At 39.2% G+C, this 20,029-nt stretch overlaps 1 protein-coding gene across 2 annotated transcripts in view; it reads right to left on the minus strand.

Moving 5' to 3' along the window:
- Positions 1–20,029, minus strand: part of TBL1X (transducin beta like 1 X-linked) — a 196,054-nt gene that overhangs the window by 132,499 nt on the left and 43,526 nt on the right. For both annotated transcript variants that reach the window (XM_071430567.1, XM_071430568.1), the window contains exon 2: positions 7,611–7,683. The gene's annotated coding sequence lies outside the window, so the exon portion shown is untranslated. The remainder of the gene's footprint in view (positions 1–7,610; positions 7,684–20,029) is intronic.

Raw genomic sequence — 20,029 nt, forward strand, 5'->3', positions numbered from 1 at the left:
TCCGCAAGTTATTAATCTAAAAAAAAGCTAAAGAGTCTTTCATTTCTTCTTCTTGTCTCCATTTGTTCTTCTATAAAATTAATGCCATAAATAAAATGTTGCATTTAGACCTGCTGTGATACTGCCAGCCAATTTTGCTGAAGATAAAGGTCAAGGAAAAATTTATTAAAAAACAAAACAAATTTTTTTCTTTTTTTTTTCCCCAAACTCCCTATATTAAAAAACAGTGCCAAGCATTTAAATAAACTCCCAACATAGGTCAATCCTTAATGGGCTTGTAAGTGAGCTGTGTGTTTTAAGAGCTAGCCTTTGGAGCACTACTGAACTATTTCTTGCACAGCAACTACTGAGTTGCAACTGCCCTCCAGAAACCTGTGACCATCATCTGAACTAAATAACCAGCCTGGATGAGAGCCCAAACCCTAACTGAAGGCCTTAATAAGCACAAATCCAACAAGAGACACAAGTTACCTCTTCCTCTGCTGGGTTTCCTCAAAAACACAAGTTTTGAAATTCAAACATGCAATTCTTATATTAAACACAATGTTCAAACACTGAAAGAAATTGTATTTTAGACATTCATCTGAGCTGGATGTAAAAATTTCAGCTAATTCCTTGTCTCAACTTCAATGAATATTGGGGGAATAACAAAATCTGTTTCCTGTTCGAATTCTTTTTCTTATTTCCAGTGCATCTTTTTATTTCCATAGCATCCAAACAAAAAGAGCCTTCTCATATAATAAATCTTCACATGGTTATTACCAGATGATGACCAACTCATAATTTCAGTCTTCTTTGAACAAAAAAGATTGGATTTTATATTTTCTACTATAAAAATTAGCTCCTGCAGAACCACCAAACTATTTATGCAGTAAACCCAAATTCTTAGAGCTCCTGGTATGAGTACCACTCATCCACATTGCACTCCCATGCCAGCTAAATATCCTCCATTTCACATGGACAGCAAATACACTTTTTATTTGTTACTCTTGTAATCTTACATCAAAACATTGAATCACTGATTGGGACACCTTCAGGACACACAAATGACAACTGCTGAAGGAGCTTCAGATATTATGGACTTGCACAGATTAAAACAAGAGGACGTCACCTTGCTACTCCTCATCACTATCTTTACAACTGAGTAGGGTAACATGAAATTATGAATGGATTAAGAGCACAATAATAAGAAAACTAACACCTAAAACCTCCTGGAGACCAAAGCAGGGAAACAGGAACAAAATGCTGATATTTAGCTCCGAAACAGCTCAACAGAGCTTTTTCCAGTGACTACAATTGGAGCCAGTAACTGCTGTATTTGCTTATGGAATCAGTTGGTATTTTAGGGACTGCATGCAGGACAGGCTTCTGCAAAAGCAGGCAAGTACTTCCCATGTGTCACTATCATACAGAATTACCAGAGACATGGCCCTGTGCATCTGGCTTCAAAGCAGAGGAGATCCTGCAACCACTGCCTTCCTCATGGCAAGCATGCACACAAACCAATAGGCTACTCTGGATGGATGCTAAACATGGACTTGATAGGTATGAAGTTGCAGACACAAGGTCTTGGGATTTAATGCAATGAAAAGCAAAAATAGAAATACAAATGGAAAGCAAGGTATGGGTTGGGAAAATGCAAGATTTAACATGGTTGGTATGAAAAAAATTCAGATCAGTAATAAGGAGGGTAGGGAAGGAAGAGAGAGAATGCACTGAGATATAAATGGTGTAGGATTATAGGATATATGGGCAGTCAATCTAGAGAGTAGAAATTAAAAAAATAAAAAGGTCAGGAATCATGATAATAGGAAAAAAATATATTATCTACAGGTTTAGGAGAACCTGGACTCCTGAATCTCCTGATTAAATGAAGGTGGGTCTCTCAAAAGCAAAAAACTGAAGAACTGACATTTGAGTAAAGAAAGATAATTTTTTACAGGTGAAAAATGGTAAAGTGGGCAAAGAGATAGTGGGATAATTGTTTACAAATATCTAAAGGAAAAATGTGCATAGAAAATGGATGACATTTTCTAACAGCTGTGGAAACTCAAGAAGTACATGGAAAATGGGGGCTTTTTTTGTGGTTTATTTTTGTTGGGGTTTTTATATAGAAATATTGAGGAACTAGAAGGAAAGGCTTTTTGGAGGGAAATGACTGTTGGCCTGTAAAAAACTGCCAGAGGGAATACTGCAAAGATACTGCTGGACTAAGTAACAGAAAATGAACTGATGGCAACAGTCCTGTACCAGAAAGAGGAATGCCTTGGACAATGTAAAAAGCCACTTCCCAGTCTGCTTATCCGTACACTATGTATACAACTAAGATATATTACCTGAAAATTTGTGCTCCCTTTTTAATACAACAGTAATGCACTTTATTACTGATTTTAACAGGCTTTAATAGGAGGAAGCATACATTCAATTATTTTATTACATGCTTTGAATATAAATGGTGAGCATCTGCACTCTAGTTTATTCCTCCTATCCTCACGCTCTCATAAAAACAGCACTGGCACATTTTAGAATTCAGAGCAGCCCTCCCCAGCCCAGCCTCTTTCTTGGCTGGTTTGCTGGGATCTATATATCCAATCTAATTATTTTGATTCCCATTTCCAACCCTATCAGTGGTGCAGTGGTGCAAGAAATCAAAATGCCAGTCTCCTGAATGTGTTAGAACCTAAGAGCTAACAGCTACTCATTTGCAGAGGCATCACTGCGTGGCCCAAAGCCCCTGTCACCAGGCAATTTACGTTCAGGGTTCTGGATGTGACTTGAGAGGGGTTTCCCAGCACACCAATACAGAGCATTTCATAGAACACTTCAGATATGCTACAGGTTGTTGCATCATCTTATTTTGTCACAGTATAACTGACAAAAAAAACCCCCAGCAACGCTTTGTTCAAATTTTGTCTCCTTTTAATGACTCAAGTCCTTTTTCTTTGTTATTTTTCCCTTTGTTTTCTTAAAAGGCAAAAAATAGAATCATACAAGTTTATCTTCCCTTAAGTGATCAGAAGATAGAGTCAGCACTAATCCTGCCAAAACACCTACTACCCTCTCCAATCAGGGGGATCATATGTTGCTCAGTAGCTGAATTTCCCTGTGGACCTCTTCTCTGCTTAGAAGCTGTGCCCCTCTTGAATTACAGTCTTACTTAGATTACTAATGCTCAGCACCACCAAAAATATTCCCATTCATTTCTGCAGCTTTTACAAACATGATAACATGATTTGTGTTTAAATATAAGCGTCACCGTTTTACTTTTTATTATGAATATCATATGTTTGGCAAGCTGTCTGACCTTCCTTATGATGATGAATGCTGCAGCAAACAATTTGCTGTATCTTTAAAGAAATGGCCAATTCAATTACATTATGCCAGAAGCTTTCAAATCCCTCTCTGCCAAATGTCTTTGCTATATCCTGCCACAGACAGCCCATTTGTATTCCAGCACAGTAGGACACTTGTTTTGTTGAAGCACACAGTTCTAGTTAGGTACTATCAACAGAGCAGTATTTCAGTTCTCCAGCTCTGTGCTCCTTCCACCCCCTCTACCCTCGGTTATCAGGATTTTCAATTTTACTGACCAAACGTGTATGCATTACTAATTATGTGCATGAAATGCAGCAGTTATCGACTGCTACAACAAAATACATTAGTGGCCAATTACAGGAGTTCTTGGCAGCAATGGTTATCATTCTAGTGGATTTAATCATTGCACTTAAAGTGAAGCTTGAGATTCCCTTTGAGATTACACCACTAATTGCTTCTGTTTTGCCAGTTACTGCATGAGCTGTTTGCAAAAAGGATCACTAAAGATGCTTTCTAAATATGGGAAAGCAGCAAACAGATGAAGCCTCCTGTAATGAGTGTCCTCCCCCAGTAAAACCACAGTGTCAATTTATTCATGCCACAATTCTCCTCTCAGATTCATATCCCCCCCTGTCACCTCCTCTTTCTCTCTCATTTCTTGCTATTTGGGCAGACAGCAGCAATACAGCTGCATTGCTATTCATGTGAATCATGCCACACACTATCATTTATTTATATAGATACTGAGAATATTACACTCCAAAAATAAAAAAAAGCTTCCCCCTCTCTTCTGTGTTTGCAGAGAGGATGCTACTAATTATTATTATGATTATGACAGAATGTTTAAATGGTCTTAGACCTTAAAAATAAAAGGGAAAAAAAAAAAACCACAACAACTTAGGCCAAGTACATGAATTATTACATGTACAATACCATCCTAATAGGCTTCCACTCTCCAGGAATTCCTAAAAACGAACACTCCCTCTCCCAAGGAATTTGTAATATAACATATTGTTCTTTAAAAGCCCACATCTACTTCCAGGTTGTCAGTAGTGATGAATTATCTGGTTTACAGCCTCATAAAGCAAAAGTGTCTACATATTTTAATGCTGAGGCCCTCCTCAGGACTTTGGTACCTTTCATATGTAGTGATATACAACTTTCCAAACATGAAAGAAAGGCTTCAGGGGAAACAAAGAGATACAATTGTCATCAACATTTTAGGTCTGATCAAAATAAGTAGTCTTTCAAAGACAAAAAGAATAGGGAAGGATTACAACTACAGTTTTGTTAGCTGAGAACAAGCTATTTTAATCAATAAAATTTTTTAAATAAATTTGTTTGGTTCCTTTTCATAAAAAATTTTAGCTACTAAAGCTTTCCATTATTCAAACACCACTCTGTGAATAACAAAGAAACACTCAAAAAATATAAAAAAAAACTCCCAACAATCCTCAACAAAAATTTTCTCATGAGATTAGAAAACCTCCAATGTTTGTCTCAACAGACACCAACATTTTTAGGATTTCAATAGATGCTAGGTTGATAAAACTTTAATTAGAAACTTAATTGATCTCTGTGAGAGAGATACTGTAGAGAAAGTTTTAAATCCCCAGATACTTCTACACTATAAACAGCAGAGCATATGACGTCTTTAAAAGCTGTCAGAAACCATACACTGCGATTTACAAAAAAAAAAAAAAATAGCAATCTCTGTGAAATTAACTGCTACAAGAAATAGAAAAAGCTTCATCCTACAGGTATCAAGAGGCTACAGCACCAGCACCAGCCAGCTTCACTTCAGCCTCTGAACAGGGCACAGACAATACCCACACAGATAATACCTGGGAAAGAACAGAAGGCAGCAGAGCAAGGGTTACATCACTGCTGCACTTATCTTGCTTCATGCCCAAATGTAGATTTGCACAGAACCAGTTGATCTTTCCAGAGCAGCAGGCACAAGAACTGCTGCACACAGGATGCTCTCAAACCAAGGCCAGTTCATTTTCATGCTTAACAGAGAAAATCTTGCCCCAAGGCACTCAATTTCAGGTCTGAATGAGAAAATCTGTAGGCGATGCGGTAACTACAGTAACTGGCAAATAATAAACTGGGTAAAACACCCAGAGATCAATCCTATATTCATGAAGGAACACACTACATAATTCAATTGGATTATCTCCATTTCTTAGTTCACTAGTTCTTGACTTCTACCGTATTAGACCACAATTAAGGACCATTTTCAAGCACAAAGTAACACAACACTGACACAGTAACTTTGTCACTATACCCACAGGTCCTCCAGTCCAGCGGAATGACTGCCTTCCTTTCCTATGGGCAAGCTCCTGTCTCATGTACATAGGCACAAAATCTAAATTACAATTCCAAGAAGACTGCAACTGTATCTGGAATTTATAGTGCTGCCTTTCAAATGAGGAAACAGGAACAAATCAGGAGAAGAAAACATTCCCAAAATGAACAGCTGAGCTTATGTAGCACCCAAAATACAAAAGGTTGGGAAATAGCTGCCTTTCATCACTGTCAAAAGCAATAGACTAAAATATGCAGAGTAGGACTGATAACACAGGAAATAAATGAAAACATTTGCTTCATGTTAGCATAGAAGTTAAAAGAAACAAGGCAAAAACCTCTCTCAAAGGTCCCTGCTGGATTTAAAACAGAGCTGTTGAGCCTACTGGGATTTCAAAACATGCCACTATCATTTAAGAACTGAACTTCTCTTCTTTAATAAACCTTACACCTGTTCACTAGTCCAGAGACTTAATTCCTAAAACTATACACAGCAAGTGCAAGGCAAGGAAGCAGAACTTCAATGAGAACTGCTAAAACAGGAAAGCAACCAGTTACTTTTAATTCAGTCTCAGGAATTATTTGTAATTCACCTAACTTACAAATAAAAGAACAATAATGCTAAATGCTACCATGACGTATTTCTTAATGAATTAAAAGTCTTATGAGTGCAGAGCTCACAAAGCCTGGCAGATTTTTAGGTTACATACATAATTCTCTTTAATATTGAAAGCAATGAGAGATATTTTTGTCTACTACTCTACTGCAGGGATAAACACAATAAATACTCTAGCAAAATGAAATACACTTTTTTATGCAGTGATGTGATGGATATCAATTTGTAAGTTCATTAATGAAGTAGAAGAACGTGAATAAACCATGGCACAGATTTGGGATAAACAGCACTGGTAACAAGTTTAGACCAGATTACACTGAGAGACTTTCAGCTGGTAGGTATTGTTTTCAAAATTTAATGTAGATACCAGTAAGGATATTCAGCTTAGTAAAGGTCTCTAAATCCAAAGATAATTCTTTTAGCATGAGAAATGTCAGTAGGAAGAAAGGCTCCAGGTCTAGCAATTGTTTCAGAAAACTCAATTAACTTGCCCATTTTTAAAAATATGTTATGAGTAGAAAGAAGTTTCATGCTATGAAAAATGTATCTGCTTATTAAGATTACAGATATGTCATATATGAATACGTATAATTAAATAAATGCATTAAATAATAAATAACACATCAACATAGCTTTTCAACATGTAAAATAATTTTTTGCAACCAGAATAATGCTTGGGTTGCCAGGAAAGAAAGCTGTGTGCATAAATGGAAAACTCTCTTCCTGCCTTTCAGAAAACTGTGTAGGCTGGGTTTGGGACTGGGGGACTCCAGATAGAAGGAATGTCTACCACATGCCCCATCCAAGATGAAGGAAAGCTGTCACTGTCCTGTTTTAGTGAAAGCAAACCCCAATCAAGACAATAGTTTTTGTCTCAAAAAACACCCCTCATGAAATGAGCATTCATCCTTTCCAAGAGAAGCTTCCACGAGGTCATCTACTCAGCCTTCAGCCTCTGCTGACCTCACATTTAACTGGGCCTGACCTTCCGTTCTGCTGAGTCTCAGTTCCTTACTATGACTACAAACCAGCAAGATCAAGTTAAGCTTTAAGAAACTCAGATATTAGACATCTGAAAATAAATAACTGCAAAGGCAAAACATCAAAATATCAAGAAATCCTGTTCATAAGCTATGTTTCATTCTATGGAGACTTCAAGGGTAGCAATAAAAAGAAAACATACCACAAAGCACTGAAGACTCTACAGCACATTCCCTCCCTTGCAGGTACCCTACCGTTTCTGGTCTTAGCCAATTCAAAAGCCAAAGTCTTGTCTAAACTTACAACAGCAATTAGGCACGGAGATGCTGAAAAATACTTCACAGTCTTAACATTTTGTAAAGCTGATTTCCACTAAGTATTCACTTACTCAGGTGCAGGAACAGTCAAGGTCCCCAGTTTGCCCCAGATTTTCCCTTCAGGCCAGTTTTATCCTTAGGTACCTGTGCACAATAAAAAGAAACAAATAAAAAAATTAATTTACATTACTCCTCATAAGCTCATCTCTTTGATTATATCAACTTTTATGGCCCCAATTTAAAAATTCAGATCTCCAGTTTTTCTCACAGGTTTATTTCCCATCAATATGGTTAACATCAAGCAAACTCAAAGTTGTTTTCCCCCATGTAAAAAAATGGGTTTTATTTGACCAGTATATATATATATAGATTTACCATGACCCTAAATGAAAGGTATATTTCATCACTTGTTTTTAGGAGTATAAACACAGAGCACACAGTTAAGCCTTTGTTAGCCATATATTTAAACTACTTTAAAGCTGTTAACATGTGACAAGCAAATCCTACGTATTCAATTGCTGCTTTAAAAATTGAAAGAAGGTTCGTGTACAGGTGCACTGTCACTTAGTTAAGGAGCTCAAAAAATAGAGTTATTCTTTCTCCTGGCACTAGTATGAATTAAAAAAACATTTTCAAAATGTGCCATTCAACCATATGGAATCAATTTTTGCAGACATATGGAGCACCAATTAAATAAGTGTGGCTTTGCTGACACAAAAGTCCACCTGCACATATTCAAATTTTCCAGAATTAGACCATCTAATTTAGAGCAGCCCATTTAACAGTAAGAGAGTAGAAAAGCAATGTATTTGATATGACACAACCTCTGTAACCAGTCTCCTTAAATAGCAATTGCAGCCTTACTTTTGACCATGGTAAGGATATAATCAGATAAGATTGAATTAGCTCCCTTAAAACACAGCTCCAATTACATCAGATCAAAAGAAAATCATTTTTTGTCTTCTCCATCATGCAAGTAAATATATAAGTGGGAAATTAAGCAAGGTACAATTTTTCAAAGAAGATTTTACCAGAAGTCAACAGAAATTTAAAAAACTGACTGTAACCATACTTCCTAGATTTTCCTAGGTTTTTTGCACATATTTTCCCACAAGAAATGTATGGAAAGCACGCCATTTAAAGAAACAGAAGTCAACAAGCTATATACACACATCAACACCCTAAATAAAATCCTAATATAAGATAGGTATCATCCAATGACGTGGAAACTAACAAATTTTTAAGGTAAGCTCTTCAGAAGTTTTTTTCTGTTTTTTTCCAAGGATTTGCAGTTAATTGGGCACCCTTGCTCAAATCTAGTTTGCCTGACTTTGTATTAGGCGATAACGAAGAGGGTTTTTTTCCACAGGACCCAACCTCAGTCAGTGAATAAGGAGCTAGAAGAGAGTCGTGAAACTCGACCCAGGGGCTGCATTCCACATGGTCACAGCACAGCTCTACACACTCCAGGTCACCCTGTGCTCTCCAGAACAGCCCTCTGAGGACAGAAATGCCTCTTCTGGGACAGAGCTCCCTTTGGTGCTGCCAGGTAACAACACACCCCTGCCAAGGGCACCATGTGATCCCAGAGACAAGAAAACTTCAGAATCAGGAGCATTACAAACTTTGCTGTTCAACCAGGTTCCTAAAACTCATTTTTTCAGAGTATTTAGCTTTCTATAATACCTTAACTAATTTCCTGGAGAAGCTGCATCCATCTAGTGTCCTGATTAAGGTGACACACGTCTCCCCTCACTTGTGAACTGCCCCATTCACTATCTGTCTTAGGGCTTGTTCTACAACAAATAAAAGTGGGTTTCCAGAGACCTGTCCTTCTTTGCTGCAGTCTTCATACACATCTGTTCCACTTGGGAAGACCATAAAATTCTGAGATCATAGAATTTAAAATTATATTATAATGCAAATTGTCCAGGGAAGCTCAGTTAAGATATTTTAGACAATTCTGTGCCCTCCTCCCAGCTTTGCAGGACTTACTCTTTGTAGCTCTTTACTCAAGGCAGCTTTCTGAGCTTGGCTTTTCTAAGACAGTAGCCATTGAAATGGAGAAGCTCCATCTTGCTCGATACCTATACTCAGTCTTCCTCAAAACTCCTCATCCCAGCCTCATTATTGCCAATCCTGTGGACATGTGCTACTGCCCCCATCTGCTCTTGTCTTTAGGCTCAGTTTCCTATTTGGGATCCCAGTCCTGCCTCCCTGCCTCCTTTCAGCGACCACTTGAGCATTCTCAACCACTTCATTATACAATATATTGCTCCCACCCAGTAACCAGAGTCCCTTAGCTTCCAGCTCTCCTGTACCTGCACTCCTTTCCATCTCTCAGCTTTCTGCACCCTTCACAGATCTGTTCATGTTTCCATATCGCTTTTCACCTTCCAATGTTTTTCCCACTTCTTTACTCCCCCACTCACTTCCTGTGCTTCTCTCTTGCCCTGGCAGTTTCCAAATTTCTTCTCAACAACTAACTCCATGTGTTTTCCTGGTTCCTAGGCAGTCTTTGTGATTAGCCTGCCACAGCCATGGCTGCTACGCTTTGTGCAGAACTCACTTCTAATGACGGGTGCTGAAGAGATCTGTACAAGGGCTAATGAGCAGGAACACTTAATTTCAGGATCCCAGAAGAACTGGGGCAGAAGAAAAGCCAAACCAGCAGTGCAGAAATAGAATTCTAGCCATTTAAATACCTCACTACAGACACCTATATATTTAGATGTAAAGGCAGCTGTATGAAGGCTTTGTGGACTGTAGCTACTTCTGTCTTGCTGTTAGATTAACACCATCCACTCTTTTAAATTTAAAAACAAATTCCTTCTACAATGAACCACAATAAAGTTACTCTAAGTCTCAACCTAAACTGAATCTACATCTAAGTTAACAGCAAGTTGAGTATAGTTTTTTACAACATTTTTTTCAAAGAGAAAATAGCCCTTGATTCAGTCAAATATATTAAGTACTGTGGGCGAGGGGAAAAGGAGTTTTAATTAAAAACAGGGTTTTCTTGGCACTATTTACCAAGGATAAATGTTCTTATTATTATTCTACAGAAGAAAGTAGACTGTAGCATACCTTCATCTATTTTTGTCAGAAAGTATGAGCTAACCAAAGACATCTTCCTATTCTGTCTCAAACTTCACTGCCTTTGGTGTGTGGGTGGGTTAAGAGCTCTTAGGCTGAATTTAAGATGATTTTAGAATATTACAGAATACCAGGTTGGAAGTGACCTCTTGAATTGTCTGATACAACCTTCCATGGCAGAAGCCCAGTCTAGGTAAGATGGCCCAGCACCCTATCCAGACAATCTTAGAAGTGTCCAATGCTGAGGAATCCACAGCTTTCCTGGGGATATTATTGTTCTCGTTATGAAAATTTTTCCTCTTGTCTTCAATCAGCATCTCACCAAGAGTATTAAAAGAGTAACTCATTATCCTTCATCTTTTCCATAGGACTCCTTGTAAAAAGGGAGTCTCCACCATCTCTGTAGCCACTGAGCCTTCTTTGCACAAGACTGGACAAACTCCATTCTCTCAGCCTTTCCTCACATGGCAGCTCCCCAGACCTTTGCTCACCTTTGTGGCCCCTCTCTGGACCCTCCCCAGCCTGCCTGTCCCCACATTTTTGCATAGTGGGGACCAAAAGTGAGCACAGCACTCCGGGTGTGGCTTGGCAAGCACAGGGTAGAGCGGGACAATGACTTTTACCTTATCTCTGCGGTGATGCCCCTGCTGCTGCAGCCCAGCATCCCTTGCCACAGCAGCACTGTTCTCTCACACAGAGCCCACTGCCCACCAGGACAGCCAGTCCCTTTCCATGGAGCTGCCTCCCAGCTGGGGGGATACCAGCCTGTGCTGCACTCCTGGATTATGGACACACCCCTCCTATGCTACTACTGTACTACTGCTACTGTGGCCATTTAATAAGAGCATACTTTACTTAATGAGTACAGGTGAATGATTCAGTGCCAGAAGTTTTCTGCTGAAGAGAAATTTCTATTACATTTTGGTTCTTCAAACATTGAATCTAAAAAGAAAAAGTATCTCCCTGATTTAACTGAAAAAAATCCTGCAGAATAGTTACTTTTTTATCTTTAAATAGCAAATTGTCTAAAATATTTAGGTACACTACAACAACATAACCTTCCCACAACCTTTTTTTGTCCAACATAAAAAAAATTAGGTATAAATTTAGTATCATTAATGAACATAGTTTTTACAAATAAATCACTCATTCCTCTGTTGAGCCACACTGAGTTAAGTACACTTTCATGCTAAAGTGGTGTCTAATTATCTTTATTTGATCCCAAACGCAACAGGGAAATAAAAATGCTCAAAATACTTGGATCTTGATAAGCACTCAACACTGAAACATATGTGTTAGGATAATGTAAGATGTTTTTTTTCTCATTTCTTCTGAAGAGGTCTCAAACAGTCACATGAATATATTTAATTCAGAGAATTGCTTGTTCTTCCACTTCTTATATTTCCTACTGGTGTTGAGCGCAGAAAGAGATTTAGTTATCCTGACTCCCATCCCCAGTATTGCCTAACCCAGGAAATTCACCACTGTCACTTCCCATGGAGAAAGGAGGACAGTCAATATGAATCATGCTCTGGGAACTGGGCTTCAAAACTTAACTAATGCAATGACTACAACTCACACAGAAGCCAATTATCACTTGTGATCTGAGGCATTACTCCAAAGCTGGCACTCTGAGTATCCTATTAATCAGTATAGTCAAATGGGTTTGCTAGCTAGGATAACAGGAAATTAATAACACAGCTATTAGTAGTAGATTGATTCTGAATTAAATAAAGAACAAAAAACCCAGCACATACACAACATAAAACCCCTCAAAATACAAAAAAAAAAAAAAAAAATCAGCAGTAAACTGATCAAAAAGTCATAGAACAACTCTAAGTACCTGTCTCCTTTTATTTTAGGAAATCTTGTTACTCTGATTCTTTTCCCCTTCCTCACAAGATCCTGGCATCCCTTGTACCACAGTGTTTATATTCTAGTTTCCATCACCAGCGACACAAAAAATATACTTAGTTCACACCCACACAAAGGTCCTTGCCAGAAAGCTGAAGACAATAATTTACAAATGAAGGTCCAACATTTCCCCCAAAAACCACAAGTACAAACACAAGAATCACCCTTTCCCCACCTTGTCAAAATCAGAAGTGCCTGTGCCTCCCCAGAGCCTGCAAGAAGAAGGAAAATAATGATTCTTACCGTCTAATGGGTTCCTGACATGGAAAATTTGCCATTGCAATGGTGACAGAATCATACAATGAACTAGCTTAAATCTTCCATGAAAGGGTCTGGTGGGGAGGATTTGGCAATAAAAAGGTTTTTTGCTTAACAATCTTCATCCAAAAGAATCCCAGCTCACCTCAGAACATCTCTCTTTATAGAGCAAGCAGATTTTAGCATCATCACTACAGCTGTTATAGTCTGGCTGGTGCTAGTTAGCTTGGTCACACAGGGAAGTCCTAGAACATTCCAGCAAACAAGTGATCTGGGGATTACACTTTATACAACCTACAGCCAATATAGTTAACATTTCTTTGATCCTTGAGCTTCACACTTCAGAGAGCTGAGGGAGAGAGGAGGTGTTGATACTTTCAGGAACCACTAATTACAGGAATCCACAGTGAAGGGCATTGCTAGAAAGTAACAGAGATGTTTATATTTAAACAGTGCAGTTGCTGTCACACAATTGTCCATGAAAGGTTTCAGTGCATTCTTCCACCCAGACTGATGATCTGTAAGGTGTTGAACAGAAAGAAATTTTCCACAGTATAAATCCCTTCAATTAAAACACAATCTCTAGCACATTTTTTGTATTTGATCTCAAAGTAAATTGTAAGTCAGATCCATTTTAACAGTTTAATGTAAATGTTATGGCCAGAATTTTTGAAAGATTTGCTATTACATTTAGTCAGACAAGCAGAAGTACAGTCTTTTGAACTCAGTTCATTTTTGAAAGAGAATTCCTCCTGAATGGGACCTACTGCTTTTTTATGGTACAAAATAAAAGTGACATTCAACTGGCCTCAATTACAACATTAATGATCTACTCAAAGTTATTTGTCTCCTTTTGAAATATGTGTAAAACCACACGGCAAGTTACTAGCAGGAGCAGGAACAATATCCTACTTTACTAGTTCTCTTCCTTGAGAGCACTCCACTGCCTAACAAGGTATGTTACAAATACCCAGGCTTACATTATAGCCATTCCCTAAGATTTTTTTTTTTAAAATTACAATAATCACATAAAGCATAGAGTCTTTTCACAGCCAGCTGAATGTTTGGTGGTGGACTGAGCCTATCAACACCAGGAAGTTATATCTTACTTTTTTATCTGGCCCTCGCCTTAGACACTGAAAAGAAACCTTGTCTTTAAATCCTGTCTGGAATAACATCTAAAAATCTGTAGCCCATCCTTTATCAGCCACTTTTTCACTTACTAATTTAAGAACAACACTTCCTCCTGTTGCACACTTACCAGGAAGCAGCTATGCCATGAATATGTTATAAATACTATGCGCCCCTCTCAGGCTGCAGCTTTCTGAAAAAAACAAGACAACCTAATGGAAGCAGTTATTTTTCTTTGCTTCCTGCCCACATTCTGGCTACCTAATATCAAATTTAGAGCTTTTGAAAGAATTTCACATCTCATTTTGCTTCTGTAGTTCCCTCCCTGAATGTGAGGTCATTGATGACATGCTGACTTCCCTGCAAGTCTACTTTCTCACAGAAGGGCCAAAAATGCAAAGGCAGAGTGATAACCAAACTGCAAGACATCACTGAGAACGGTTCTTCTGGGCTACAGGAGGTGACAAATGACTGAGAAACTTCTCTGCACCAAACAGTACACTTTGAGTAGCAGAGAGAATGCTACAGCTCCACTGGACCACCAACCCAGCATTCCCCTGTGCCTCAGCACAGCTCAGAGACATGGGATGACCCTTTTGGGAGGAACATGCAACTGCAGGCAAGCACACGATGAATGCTCAGTTCTGCAGTTCCCATTGTGTATCTAAACCCCACAAACTGCTTCTCAATACCCTACAAAAGGCAAAACAGCTATAGGAAAGGCTACAATTATACTATAGCTTTACAACTTGCTATTTTCTATGTCTTTGCAATAGCTGCATTACTTAGTAATTGCTAAGTAGCAACTTCTAAATGATCACGGTAAGTGGATCGTGTTTAACACAACAAAAAAAGAACAAAAATATCCATTGTATGTTCTCTTTCCTGAGGGGACCAATTCATTCCTGACCCCAGATCTAGTAATTGGCTCCATGATGAATGTTAAAAGGTGGGGACTAGAACAGGACAAGTAAAATACGTTGTTATTAAAGGGTTATTAAAAGGTTTGGAAGAAGGGCAGAAAAAGCACGCTTCTCTTATGCACTAGCAACCACTGGAAAGACTGAAGCATCTTGTTAATGCCAAATAAATATAATCAAAACAAACAAGTTTCAGTCTCCCTTCAGACCCCTTGGAGACCTCAAAACTTTAAATCCAAAGACTCATCTCATAACTTAACCTTCTACTGTCATTCCAGAACAAATCTCCTGTACAGCTTATTAAACTGTCTGCACACCTGCTCCAATCCAAGTCCATCTTTCTGCTCACTGCAAAGGATCATCAGACACAACATTACAAATGAGGTCTCAGGAAGGCTTCAGGAAATGCTATTAGTATTTCTCTCTCTCTCTACAAAAATATCATGTCTAATGCATTGCAGAAGCACATTAGACTCATAGCAGCACCACACTGGTGGCTTAGAGCCATCTTGGTGGCATTATCACAGCACTTTACCTAATTCAGACTGCTACAACCATTAAATCATCTACACAACCTCCTATGATCTTAACAGATGTTCTTCTCAGTTTAGATATTTGCATATTGAGATAAAGATAAGCGTGACCTGCCTCAGACAAGGCACTGAGGGCTTGCAGAGCTGAATTAGCAACTGAGACTTTCAGTTCTTAACCATAAATATACACCTCTGAACTCCAGCAGCAAGCAGATGAACTACACAGTGCACAGTAACAAGCACTCTGGATACTCCACAACAAATGCCTGTGCTTGCACTCAAAAATAATTTCTAAATGGATGGTTCTACACGGCCACTTGTCTACCACACCAGCCTGCTGAGGAGTCACACAGAAGATACCCAGAAAGGCCAAACCTCACCTACTTTGTCTATATGTCCTCAGCCAGCACTGAAAGTGCCTTTTTGTGGCAATTTTATCCAGACAAGTCACTAGGCCACCTCCTCTCACACATACTTGCTCTCAGCTGCCAGAGCCAAAGCTGCCCAGTGATAACCACTTCTACAGAAGCTCACATCAACGCTGATATACTCTCCTGAAAAATGTATACAGGATTCTGAGTTTATAATTTGAATGCTCTTTTTGTTCAAAAGTTTAGATCATACTGGAAGTGTCAGTCTCCTGGTTTCACAAGAAAAAGGCATAGAAAACCTAAAAATGCAGGAGCACAAAGTCAAAGAATCATGATGGACAAAGGGACTAACTGGTTGGTACCAAACAGCTTTGCAGTGCTTACACAAGTCAGTAGGTTTTAGCTACTCACATCGTAGTGTTAGTTTCACTATTACAATCAAATACTCCCAAAAATCCTATCTTTGTGGAAAGTTTGCCCAAAACATGAACATTACTAGAACTAGACAAAACAAGAACTACTTTCCCTTAATGCTCAGGATATCTTATTTGCCAAGAAATGCCATGAATGTTTTGCAGTCACATTCCAAAAAGTATTTTTTCTACCAAGCAACTAGCAGAGCCAGAATGGTCCCGTGAGCTAAGGACATGGGAGCTTTTTTCTATAAATAAAGCAAGCATTCTAGTGAAGAAGAACACTACCTTCTCAGAAAATAAATATCTTAGCTACACTCAAACTTGGTTTCTCTTTTTCACTCATTATCACATATATACCTCAACCATTTCCTGTTTAGATCCAGCTTCACAGGGTAACCCACTACTGGTACTGGAAACAGCTCAGAAATAGCTAAGGCAGACAGGATCACTTCTGCTCATAGCCCATGGTGTAGAATTCAATGTTTATAAAATTAAATACTGCAGCTGTACACTACCTCAGAGAAATTGTAGACAACTCTCTACATTGCTTCCACAGATGAAATATGTACCTTCTAGATATTTATGTTTTCAGAGCACTTTCATGCATTGCTGAAGGGAGGTATGGACCAGAGGCAACTGAATTGGCATGACCCAGCATGTTCCTGCTGGCCAGCTGAGCTGAGTCAGCTCCAGGAAGAGGCAGATACTCTCCACAGCTACCTCACTGCCCAGCAGCAGTGAGGGGAAAACCTGTCCCCATGCTGGCCTGGGTTTCATTTTACAACAGAACTGATGAAAATCCATCCTACACCCAGTTCTCCCAAGGCTGATCATGACCCATCTCATACAAAACTGCAGCACCACTCAGCATTCTATTAAACTGCATCAGTGTAATTTGTCCCAGATTGCAAAATGGTTTTCTGTCCTCTGTGCTCATTAGCAGGATCTGAATGTATCACTTTGGCCCTTTGGTCTCTGATAATGGAAAAGGTTATGCTTCCCTGAAATTGCAGATAAGTGTCAGGCACAATTCTGGTGAGGTTCCTGGTCTATGACACCTGGAATATAAAATACACATACTTTTGACTGAGTCCATGCTTGACTTATACTGACAAAAAGTAAGGAATCTGCAAACCAGGACAACTATTTCCTGGTGTCTGCAGTTGGGATCTATGTACATGATATTCATATATCAAAATTTCAGTATCCATACAGATACTACTAATACTAACTATCCATACTAACAAACACTAAGATAGATACATCCTACTATCCATACAGATCCTACTTTTAACTTCTAATATGGAATATCCATGCAGAAAACTAGCAGCATATCCAGAAGAATTCAAAATTTACTTCTATCTGAACACAAATGTATGTATCTCTTATAAAGTCCCATCAGTAAAATCCACTCACATTCCTAATTGGAAAATACATTTGTCAAGACACATTTGCAAATAAGGCATACAGTTTGCATGTATAAAACAGATACTGAGATCTTTGTACATATATGTACAAAAAAAGAAGCAGCACAGTTTGCAAGCAAAAATGAGCAGGCAGTGTTTCAAACTGACAATGTGATATGGTGTTATCAGGAAGGACAAGAATCACAGTGATTTACAGTAAATTACCCTTACTGGCCAGGGATAATACACAGTTATGAGACTAAATTAAGGAAGTTTGCACTGCTGCTTTATGGTGCTTGATCTTTCAATTAATGTCTCAAGAATACTGAATTATCTATATCTGAGCAGTGTTTTTGATGTTAGCATGAAAGAAAGAGCTTTTTCAGTCTCAAGAATACTGAATTATCTATATCTGAGCAGTGTTTTTGATGTCAGCATGAAAGAAAGAGGTTTTTCAAACCACAACACACTTGGACAAATTCTCATCAATACTTCCATTTCTAGTTACTAGGTCCCATTCACTCCTTCTGACTAACCTTGCAACTTTACTTTTTAATCTTTATATCGAAATTGTCAAAAAAAAAAAAAAAAAAAAGCGTAAGCCCAACACAGAGCCTATGCCCACATTAGCAAGCCTAATGCCCTTCAAATCCAGGGAATCTAAAGCTCCTAAACATATGTTTATCTACAGCACACTCATTTCTAACACTGAGGAGTATCTTGTGATTAATGTATTTTGTAAATTTAGTGTGCATATACACGTACGATGTGAAAGTATAGATCTAACATAAGATAATGTCTCAGCATATGCAGATGGCAGGTGGGATAATAACCTGCAAACCAGAAACAATATGGCCATAAAAAGGAAGAAAGAAACTACAGGAGGAGCACTCAAAACTTTTATGAGTGTTGTTTTACCAGGTTTGCTAAGGGCATGACTTCAGTAATGATTTTGGCTTGAGTTTCCTAACTTTGATAAATTTACAGTAAACTTTAATTTATTCAGAAGATCAAAAGCAAAACACACAAGACCAAAATTACTTCCTTCAGTTTACTCTCTTGAATTTTGCATCAAAGCAGCAGCACAGCAATTAAAATTTCCTAATACTACTCATTCCACAAAGACCCACTGAAGTTCTCCACACAAAGTAAACAGCTGGCCACTCAGACACTGAGCAGTGGACTATCAACTACATCTCCCATCATTTTTAGGACTTTTATGACATCCTAGTGGGATTATTCAGTGTTATCAAGTAAATTCATCACAGAATGGGTATGGTTGGAAGGGACCACTGGTAGGGACATCTGATCCAACAGGATTGTGTCCAGATGGTTCTTGAATGTCTCCCATGAGGGAGACTCCATAACCTCTCTGGGCAACCTGTTGCACTGTGTGGCCACTCACACAGTAAAGAAGTTCTTCCTCACATTCAGGTGGAACTTCCTGTGCTTCAGTTCCTGCCCATTGCCTCTTGTCCTACTGCCTGGCACCACCAAGCAGAGCCTGGCTCCATCCTCTTGACACCTCCCTGCAGATACTGACAGACATTGTTTAGGTCCCCTGTCAATTGTCTCTCCTCAAGGCTGAACAGGTCCAACTCTCTCAGCCATTCCTCATAAGAGGCTCCTGTCCCTTAATTATCTTTGTTGTCCTCCATTAAACCAGCCCTAGGAGTTCCATATCTCTCTTGTCCTCAGGATCCCAGAACTGGACACAGCACTCCAGATGTGTCCTCACCAGGGCTGAGCAGAGGGCAGGATCACCTCCCTGCTGGCAATGCTCTCCCTAATGCCCCCCAGGATCCCACTGGCCTTCTTGGCCCCCAGCACCCACTGCTGGCTCATGGACAGATGGTTGTCCACCAGCACCCCCAGGTCCTGCTCCACAGAGCTGCTTTCCAGCAGGTCACTCCCTGCCTGTCCTGGCACAGGGGGCTGTTCTTCCCCAGATGCAGGACCCTGCCTTTGCTGAAATCCAGCAGTTTCTTCCCTGCCCATCTCGCACCCTGTCGAGGTCCTTCTGAAGGGCTGCACAGCACTCTGGGGTCTCAGCCACTCCTCACAGCTTTGTGTCCCCAGTGAACCTGCTGAGGAGGCATCTCCCCCTCATCCAAGCCATTGATGAAGAAATTAAACAGCACTGAACCTTGTGGGGCACTGCTATTTACAGCGAGGCACCACCGGTTCCAGGTTGTCACAGGTGACACTGGGCAAGGCCGCCCACAGCCAGAGTTGAAACCAAACGTCGACACCAAGCAGACTCAGTCTCTAGGAACACAAAACAGCTGAGGATGAGGAAATACACTTAAAGTACAGGGAATTCTCCACAGAACAGAGTACCCCATATTTAGCACATGAAGTTGGTTGTTAAGATACAAAGTTACAGCTTTGTTGAAAGATCTGTAGAAATATTTGCATTACATAGAAACTGAGTAACTCCTAATA

The sequence above is a fragment of the Agelaius tricolor genome, unplaced genomic scaffold (genome assembly GCF_023055355.1).
Source record: "Agelaius tricolor isolate 1412-34295 unplaced genomic scaffold, bAgeTri1.0.p SCAF_7, whole genome shotgun sequence".
NCBI lineage: Eukaryota > Metazoa > Chordata > Aves > Passeriformes > Icteridae > Agelaius > Agelaius tricolor.